Source organism: Otolemur garnettii, unplaced genomic scaffold (genome assembly GCF_000181295.1).
Source record: "Otolemur garnettii isolate 467f Iridium unplaced genomic scaffold, OtoGar3 scaffold00091, whole genome shotgun sequence".
In the NCBI taxonomy this organism is placed as follows: domain Eukaryota; kingdom Metazoa; phylum Chordata; class Mammalia; order Primates; family Galagidae; genus Otolemur; species Otolemur garnettii.
This window is the reverse complement of record NW_003852486.1, coordinates 1,002,767-1,010,970: the sequence shown is the minus strand read 5'-3', so window position 1 is coordinate 1,010,970 and position 8,204 is coordinate 1,002,767.

The window sequence follows — 8,204 nt, the reverse complement described above, 5'->3', positions numbered from 1 at the left end:
GCTGTCAAGGGAACAAGGTAAACAGGGAAACGGACCTTGCATTCCAGGTCACTAAACACTGGACAGTGTTTTGAAAGCTCTCGCTGATCTGCCGTTACCCATCAGACACCCCAGCACCTGTTCCACCTGTATCAGGTTTCCACACCCAATGGGGCAGTTACTTTCCAGTTGGCTCTGTCCTGTACAAGGAGCGCGGCTGTGGGTGCCTTTCCCTCCCTGACTAGCACAGCCAGCAGAAGGCCTACTGAGGGAGTCCCCCTCCACAGCCCCAGTCAGACCCAACATGGCAGAGCACAAAAGCTTGAATTTATGAAAAGGTAAATAAAGCAGCCCTGAGGATGCCTAATCACAGCCTCTAAAGGGTTATTACATGGTGGGTGGTGAGCAACTGCTCCCCTTTCCACCAAAAATAGAATAAGAGGAAATGAATAGAGACTGCAGCAGGTGGGATTGAGGCTTAGCATTAGGAATAACTGGAGAAGGTGGAAGGCTTTGGATCATGAGTTCTGTATGTAATTAAGAAAAAAGATGCAATGCCTAGCACATAATAGAAATTCAATATGAGTTTGATGAAGAACAAATGAATGAAACTGAGCAAGATGACCTCTCGAAGACGGCAGACCAGACTGGGATGGACGCCTTTGTGACTTTGCCTGCCTGACTCCAAGTCACTCCAGCATTCCACGTTTTCCAGATCATGTACGCGGTCTGCACCGTGGATAATAACACATGTGAAAAGGCTTTGGAGCACAGATGGAAATTATTATTATTGTTTTGCATTTGTTTTCCTGTTTCTTTTTAAGGGCTCCTACAGGTTCTCCCTTGTGCCTGGTGTTCACCAGACTGCAGGTGCCTCCAGGTCTGAGACTGCATCTGCCCTTTCCTGTGCCCTGGGTACCCAGGCAGGAGGAAATCACAGGAAGGAATACTCAACTGCCTGAGCCTAGAAGTCAGAATAGAGGAAGGAAAACGGATGACCACAGAAAAGCAATCACTGGACGCTTTTACCCCAAACCACTGGGGGGAGGGAAGGGAAGGATGGAGGGAAGCTCCAAGCCCCAGGGTTGGGCGACTGAGCAAACTTCATTTGAGAAATGCTGAGTTGGAAGCTGAGAGCCTTTTCACAAGGGTCAGTATAAACCATTTTGCCAGGAGTAACAAGGATTAGGGAAGCCCACTGTGTATAAGGATGAGAAAAAAATGAAAAATCAAGCATCAGCGGAAAGCTGGATCCCTCTGGGCCAGAGGCTGTAGCCAAGACGTTCTTTTTAAGAGGCGAAGGACTGGTTTCATCTCTTGCATGATCAAATAAATATTGCCAAGAAGCCAAGCAAGGCTTAGAGAGAAGCACACCAGGTCCTGCCTGTGGGGAGGCAGCTCCTCTGGGCTCCTGATAGCTGAGGAGGTGACAGGGATTGAGGAAAATGACAACTGGGGACAGATGAAGATGCCAGCTGATGCCCCTCTCTTCAGGCTCTGTGAGAGACTCTGATGCAGAAACATTAGCTTGTCAAGCACAGGATGATTTTGAGGTATAGTCATTGCTACAGAATTACCTCCATAACATAGTCATTATTAAAAAAAAATTTTTTAAGAAACATATAAGTATTCCCATAAAAATGTTTGGATGGAGGATGTGCTCCTAGAATGAGTTACTGAAAGAATTTTCATAAAAATGTTCAACAGTGATTTGGGGTAAAGCTATACTGTCGCATGACGTTTCTTGCATTGAATAATTTTCTGCAATGAGTAGGTAACAATGTTCGTGGCCAGAAAAAATACTACAGGTGTTTTTATTTGAAAATAGAGCATAACAGCAGGCCTGATGCCCTGACCCTGAAGGGATGAGAGCGCAGTCCTTACAAACCCACACCATTTTATACTGTGGCATCCAGGATGTTTAGCTCAAATCTAGCAAGACAAAACTGGAAGGGGCTGGAATAGGTCCGTGTGGAATTTCCCTGACGTCACTGTAACACCTGTCAACTGAACAAAAACAAAGACATGTCCTTTCCTAGATGTCCTCTCCGCCCTGAGATCTAGTTCCTCTTTTGTATGTAAAGTCACCGCAGGCTGGCAAATGCAGGCTTCAAACTCTTGGCTTCGGTCTACTTCCCTCTCTGCAGACTATTGGTTAATAAGAAGGTGGGGATTCCCATGCACTAGGCACCTGCCTTTCACTCTGAGTGGTGAGGTCAGAGTGAAAGGCAGATCAGCTCAGGTCTCTTCCTTCAAATGTGACTAGGCTGGCCACCTGAGGGATGCCACCTGAAGATGATGACCTAGTCAGTGCTGAGGTCCATCCCATTTCTGGGGAATGTTGTGAATTATTTTTGTAAGAGTCCTAGGAGTCTGCCGAATTGTGAGCCTCACCACCACACCACTTCTCATTCCTTCAAACACTCCAAAGATAGTGAATACAGGTACACACACACACACACACACACCCCTGGCCTACCAGAGCTCATTAATTCAGATCTGTTGCTTCTCAGAGCTGTTCATATGCCCCTTCTGGTCCCAGAGATTTCAGAAGGGCTCAGTCAGCTGGCTAAGCCCCTGCCCCAAGAGGCCCTTGGACAGGGAATGTCGCATCTGGGTGCTGTGCAGCCCCCAAGTCTAGCCCAGGTACAACTTACCCATCAACAAAGGCTTGGAAATAGAACAAATGTAAAATAGGAAGAAAGGGAACTGACGTTTACTGTGTGGCCTCAGCCAGGAGTCACAGTGCGTGTCTTCACTTGCATGTGTGTACTATGGTGCCTGTAACACATGACATGCTGGGGGATGTGAGACTTTGAATCAAGTAAAATGTATATGCAGAAGAGGACCCCCCCGCCTTGCAGTGCTGCAGGGGCTCCTCTAAGTTGGAAACTGCTCTTTGCTGGAGACTTGTTTATTTAATAATTAACAAAGCTCTTCTGAAGTCCATTGAGCCCCCAGAAAAAAAACGCAGCTTCTGGGTGTGAGGTTTGTTCATAAGTAACCCCCTCACCACTTGCTGTGCCCCAGACATTCTAAGGTTAGTTCCCATAAACCAAGGCCCCAGTCAATACCTGTCCTCTGCTCTCTCCCCTCCCCTCACACCGGGGACACTCCCTGCCCACCCCCACCCCTGCCTTGCTGGCCTTCCCCACCTTCATAACTCTTCCAGTCCTCCCCAGCCCAGGAGCCTCATCCATCCATCCATCCATTCATACATTCATTGGCAAAAGTTTACTGAATACCTTACTGAGGCCCATAGCCCTGCTAACAGAGGAGAAAAATGAGGGTCAGGGTAGTTAAGTGACTTACCCAAGGTCACTCTGCTAGTTAATGGCAGAGCAGGTTCCATGACCCATTACCTGGCCTCCTCACCAGTATTTGTTTCCACATCACATCCCACGGTCCCCCAACCCCTGATGGCACGGGAAAGAGGGCTGGGACGCTCCTTTTCCCCCAGCTCCCCTTCTCTCGATCACTCTACCCCTAAATTCCTCTGTTGAACACCCACCCTTCCCTTGCTGCTTCTAGAAATGTCCTCCTCCTCCCAGACCCAAACCCTAGTCCCCCCACTTTCCCCTCTCTGAAATCCACCCCATTCAGGACACACGAGGCCCCAGCCGAGGTTTTCTCCTCCACCACCCAGGCCCTCACCATCTCGTCGCGTCTGAGAGGCCCCAACCTCAGCCGCCGGAGCCGCCCTCACCGCCACCCCGGCCGGGGTGTTGACGCGTTACCATAGCAACCTGCAGCTTGAGTTCCCCGCTCTGGCCCCGCCCCTCCCAGCCCCGCCCGGTGCGAACGGAGCGCTGCAGGTTTGAGCCCCGGAGCTGCTTGCTGGAACCTTCCCGCTGGCGCTGGAGCGACCCGCCCCGGCACGCCCTGTTCTTCACTTTGGCTTTGGCTGAAATTTTGTATCAGGATCCAAACTCTGAAGGGCCTACGGTGGCCCAAGTGCCGTCAGCGGCCCAGAGCTGGGTCAGGGTTGTCCCCTGAGACTACCTAGTTACACTGCCCCAGAGCCCACTAGGTGCCAAACCCCATGAGTTTAGTCTGCAGGGAAGCAAGTAAGTCTCATAACCGGAGGGAGTCTGACGAGACCACAGAAAGAACCTCCAGCCCTGAAGATGTGTGTGCAGTCTCGGGAGCAGTTCCTTAAAACGTGGGCCCTGAATCTCCAGTTTAGAATCACCTGGGAGAGCTTGTTAAAAATAAAAATGCAAGCCCCGCATCTAAAGTAGACAAAAATCAATGGCATTGGCTTTGGGGAGCCTGCCTCTTCACGCATGCTGGTTTGTAAGTACTATTCTGGAAAGTTTAGGAGTGTTATGATTTTTCCCATTTGGTTTGGTCACTATTGGGACAGAACAGAACTGACCCCTGGAGGCCGCAAGCCCCAGGCCTCAAAAAGCCTTTCCACCCGACCAAGGACTGCAGTCTCCCTCCAGTGCAAATTAGCTGAGCTCTTGGTGGTGACACTTCAAACCTATGAGCTGCTTTCACACCCTGTAACCTCTCTCCAAGCCTCCTCAGCCCCTCTGCCTGAAACTTACTCCAACTTGGGCACTGAGGTCTGTTTACAAGCCTCAGGGGAAGGAAGGAAGGGAGACAAAGGTCACCTTCTGCTACTTTTAAAAGGACTTATTCCTGCAGGCTTCACATTCCTTCCCTAGATTTCCCAGCCCTTATTCCCTTTGGGATCCTTAAGAGGACAAGATGAGGGAGGAGAAAGGGAAGGCTCAAAGTGGACCACCATCCTGGGCTGCTGGGGCTGAGGGAAAGACTTTTCCTTACCCAGCCTTGGCATCATAGCCCCTTCCCTGCAGCCCAGAAAGAAAAGACAAGTAACCACCCTGCTGTGGATGCTTCTTAGAGGTTTTCCACCCGATTCTCACAGCCACATCTCTATGAGTAGTTAGTATCCCCATAACCAAAGAGGAAATCGAGGCCAACAGAGATAACGGTTCTTCTCTGAGCCCAGTCCCTCTAAGGCAAAGGTGAAACATTAAATAGAGGCTAGAAGGAAGAGATGAAAGAGTGCCAGGCTGAGTAAGGGAATCTCCACCCAGGGGGTTGTCTCAATTTTCCTCAATCTAACAAAGCCTCTCAATTGTGTAAGTCTCCCTCAAGGCTTGGCAATGTGTCTACCCTACACTATACTAACAAGAGTTTCCAAACTCTTGTTAATGTTGATATTTTGATCTCCTCTCACAAATCACAAATATTCATTAAGAATAATGAATCCTGGCTCGGTACCTGTGGCTCAAGTGGCTAAGGCACCAGTCACAGACAACTAAGGTGGCGGGTTCAAATCCAGCCTGGGCCCACCAAAAAACAACAATGATGGCTGCAACCAAAAAATAGCCGGATGTTGTGGCGGGCACCTGTGGTCCTAGCTACTTGGGAGGCTGAGGCAGGAGACTTGCTTAAGCCCGGGAGTTGGAGGTTGCTGTGAGCTGTGATGCTACAGCGCTCTACCCAGGAAGATAGCTTGAGACTTTGTCTCAAAAAAAAAAAAAAGAACAATGAATCCTTTCCAGTAATTTTCAATTTACTTTGCCCAGATGGATCAGAGGAATCTATAGCAGGTATAGTCTTACAAAATGTCTTTTTTTTTTTTTAATTGAGACAGAGTCTTGCCCTCAAACTCTTGGGCTTAAGCCATTCTCTTGTCTCAGCCTCCCAAGTAGCTGGGACTACAGGCGCCAGCCACAAAACCCGGCTATTTTGTTGTTGTTGTTGTTGTTATTGTAGTTGTCGTTGTTTAGCAGACCTGGTTAGGGTTCCAACCTGCCAGCCCAGGTGTTTGTGGCCAGCATCCTAACCACTGAGCCACAGGTGCTGAGCCTAAAAATGTATTTCTTAAATAGTAAGACTTAAAGGTCAAAATTATGCCTTGATCAATGGGCTGCAGAATGGATGCATGAAAACATCAATGTCTTAGTACATCTCTACCAGAGCTCTTGAATGAACAGATGCATTATCTATGAGCAGTAATATTATAAAAGAATCTTTTTTTTCTGTGTAGGGCACAGCACTGAATTTAAAATACAGTAAACCATGTTATAAACAGGTGTGCTGACATCCAGGCTTTATTGTTCCATTTCTAGAGCACAAATAGAGGCGATTTAGCATAATTCTTGAAGGCCCTAGGATTTTCAAAACAGTAAGTGAGCACTGGCTTCAATTTAAAGTTACCAGCTACACTAACCCCCAAGGAGAGAGTTGGCCTGTTATCTGAAGCTTTTAAGCCAGGCAGTGACTTCTCCTCTCTATCTATGAAAATCCCAGATGGCATCTTCCTCCAACAGAGGGCTTTCTTTTACGAAAGAAAAAGAAAATCGGCTGTTTACGGCTCAGCGCCTGTGGCTCAAATGGCTAAGGCACCAGCCACCTACACTCAAGGTGGCAGGTTTGAATCCAGCCCAAGCCCACCAAACAACAATGATGGTTGCAACCAAAAAATAGCTGGTGTTGTGGTGGGTGCCTGTGGTCCCAGCTACCTGGGAGGCTGAGGCAGGAGACTCGCTTGAGCTCAGGAGCTGGAGGTTGCTGTGAGCTGTGATGCCACGCTACCCAGGGGGACAGCTTAAGGCTCCTGTCTCAAAAAATAAAAAGAAAAAGAAAATCTGCTGTTTAGTGTAACCACCTTCATCATTGACCTTAGCTACATCTTCCAGATAACTTGCTGAAGTTTCTGCATCAACACTTGCTGCTTCACCCCGTACTTTTTTTTTTTTTTAAGACAGAGCCTCAAGCTGTCCCCATGGGTAGAGTGCTGTAGCATTACAGCTCACAGCAACCTCCAACTCCTAGGCTCAAGCGAGTCTCCTACCTCAGCCTCCCAAATAGCTGGGACTACAGGCACTCTCCACAATGCCCGGCTATTATTTTTGGTTGCAGCCATCATTGTTGTTTGCCGGGCCTGGGCTGGATTCTAACCCGCCACCTTAGGTGTATGTGGCTGGAGCCTTAGCCACTTGAGCCACAGGTGCCCAGCCATCATCCTGTACTTTTATGTTATAGAGATGGCTTCTTTCCTGAAATCTCATAAACCAACTTCAGCTACCTTCCAACTCTTCTATGGCTTCCTCATCTCTCTCGGCCTTCATAGAATTAAAGAGAGTTGGGGTCTTGCTCTGGATGAGGCTTTGACTTAAGGAACTGTTGTGGCTGGTTTGATCTTCCATCCAGAAAACTAGAAGTGTCTTCACATCAGCAATAATGCTGTTTTGTTTTATCAACACTCATGTGTTTGCCGGAGTAGTACTTTTAATAATTTCCTTCAAAAACTTTCTCTTTGCATTCACAATTCAGCTAAAGTGTATGGTGCCAAAGGCTTAGCTGTCTTGACTTTTGACTTGCCTTTTTAGCTTGGGATTTAAAGTGAGAGATGCCTGACTCTTCTTTGACTTTTGACTTGAACACTTAGAGGGCACTGTGGGTTTATTAACTGGCCTAATTTTAATATTGCTGTGTCTCAGAGAATAAGGAGGCCCAAGGAAAGTGAGAGATAGGGGAACAGCAGGTCAGTGGAGCAATCAGAATACACACAACATTTATCAACTAAGTTCACCATTTTATATGAACACCGTGTGTGGTGCCCCAAAACAATTATAATAGTAACATCAAAGGCCACAGCAGATATAATAATGAAAAAGCTTTAAATATTGTGGGAAATACCCAAATGTAACACAGAGATATGAATTGAGCACATGCGATTGGAAAAGTAGTGCCAACAGGCCCACCACACTGTCCTTTTGTAAAAAATTCACTATCTTCAAGGGCAATAAAGCAAAGTGAAGTACAATAAGCTGTGCCTGTAATTCAATAAGAGAAATAGAATTGGAATGTGTTTGGTAATCCAATTAACAAGAGAAAATCCCATGAACACCTGGGAAAATATTAAATTTCCTGTTGATTTGATGTTGGTGGAGAGTCCATAAAACTCTTATTAGTACGTTGAAATGAGAAGCAGTGACAAAATAGTTAATTAGTGCCATCAATTCAAAGAATATTTAAGATTGATTACTGAATATTGCTCTGGAATCCTACAACTCAGATAAGAAATTTAATACAGATTTTCCCCATTGGATAACAATCATAAAAAGTGACAGATTTAACAACAATAAACTGCAAAATGAAAGAAACATTCTAACCAACTATAAGAAAGGATTTGGGGCTGGGTGCCTGTGGCTCAAGTGGCTAAGGCGCCAGCCACATAC